Here is a 2132-nt window from a genome sequence, read left to right as displayed (position 1 = left end):
TAGAGCCCTAAATATATCATATTCACATAACATAAAAGTGTATATGCTCATTAATGCATGGACATATCCAGTGCCTCTTCTTCTCTGAATATGATTCTAGACTGCAAACAGCAAGCCTGCTCTCTGCTAACATTTGTCAGGTAAATTTAGCATCAAGCTCCGGCTTGATTTCATCCAACCTCTGTAACTAACACTCTATTCAAAGAGCAATGTGTTACCAGCTCCTGTCAGCTACACTCCTCTAATTATTTTTCCTAATCCCAGAGAATCTAAAGGCTCCAGAATGTGAATCATAATATGCATATGATCTCTATCATTAGACTAAATAATAATGGCATCTGAGTGCAGTGCTAAGTCACTGTCTCAGGTTGTGAGGCAGTGCAGCCAGTGCCATTGACAGGACTCGTGCGGGGGTTAGTTATCTCTAAAAAGGTGGCAGGTGTTTGAAATGCAGATGCCGGCAAAGCTGCAATCACAACAAAACCTGTGGCAAGAGGGGGTTTGTCAAACTCCTGGTAACATGCGCAAAGTGCATAATTACTGTGTCAGCTAAAACATTTAGCAGGCAAACACACGAGGACAGACCGAGGTTACACTTTTAACTTATCCACTTGACTGAATACAGAAATGAGGAGGGAATATTTTCATTACATTTTCATATTGTGCTTGCATCTCCCTTAATCATCTTTAATGTTGACTTTTGTTCTGTCATTTAAAATATACATTTGACTTCATCAAGCTGCATGTGTGGGCTGCATTTCCCAGCTCGAACAAGACTTGTTAGGACCAAAGTTTCTCTTTCTGCCTTCATGCCTCCACCACATATACACATTTTTTTTTGTCAGATTAGGAAATTGTGAATGACACCAAACAATCTCTTGTGTTTCTCTTAGAGGCCTGTCTTTCTCCCAGTACGTGTTACTCACTCACATGTATGTTTTGTCCGGGGTTAAAAACATGCATTTTTCATCACCCTTTGTGCTCATCCAAGCACCACAACCCTCCCCCTACCAACATGCCTTCTTCAACTCTCTGCACAGAAACATCTTGGCTGTTGACCTGGTTACAAAGACAAGGAACACTTATGGTTCGTAAAGCCTCTCATCCTCCTATCACTTCTCACACCACTCTCCACAGCTAGAACAAGTATATATATATCATTTATTAAATCTGACATTGCACTTGGGTCCTAATGTGAGATGTGTTGTCTACTCTAGCACGCCATGGTCCATTAGGCCTTCACTCTGGCTCATGAAAAACATGGTGTGTATGATACAAAACAACACCGTTACTGAGAAATGTTCTAGATCACTCGCCTCTATTAATAAACTATCTGTGTTCTACTGCTGGATGGAAAATCAGTCTTGGTGGCCAGACAATGCTTTCATATGACACTTTCCTGAGTCCACTAACTGAGGTGTTTACATCTCAGTTGTGTTTGATGTGAAGTAAAAAAAAAAAATCCCCAGCCAACAGGACTGGGTTCCAATTCAATCAGCTAATGGATACTGAACTCTTCATCCTCCGGCCTCATGCCTCATGCTATAATGGTTTAGCCATTAGGGTTACATTTATAGTCTGCTAGCAGGTCTTAGGCATTATATTCGGCCACAGCTATTCATGCTAACTTATTAAACTGAATGACATCGAGGGAGAAAGCAGAGTGAGCTGAAGCAAGTGAGAGAGGAGAGAAATAGTAGAAACAGATAGTAGGAGGAGAGGTCAGCCTCAGGCGAATCAAGACTTTTGTGTCAGTGAAGCATACACTTTTTTTTTTCCTCTACCGTAGAAATGGGTTACGCTTAATAAAGCGAGGTCTCTAGCAGGGAAATTCACCTTTTAACAACGCAGTTATGCTTCTCACTTGCTAAATATTCTGTCCGTGCCTTTAAATTAACACTAGTAGTACATTTTACTGTGACAAATGTAATCCCTGGCTTGAGCTCCTGCAATCCCTTGCTGATTTGACTGTTTAACAATAGGAATTCATGTCGGTCTCACTGCTCCACACACAACTTGAAAAAAAAAAAGTCTGAATTGTTAAGTTTTTTTTCTTTTCTTATCTTAGTATGATGGATGTATTATATAGACACTTCTCACATTATTCTGGATATGGTATATGAAGTATGGTT

This window comes from Larimichthys crocea, chromosome XVIII, assembly GCF_000972845.2.
Source record: "Larimichthys crocea isolate SSNF chromosome XVIII, L_crocea_2.0, whole genome shotgun sequence".
NCBI lineage: Eukaryota > Metazoa > Chordata > Actinopteri > Sciaenidae > Larimichthys > Larimichthys crocea.
Note: the sequence above shows the minus strand (reverse complement) of the source record.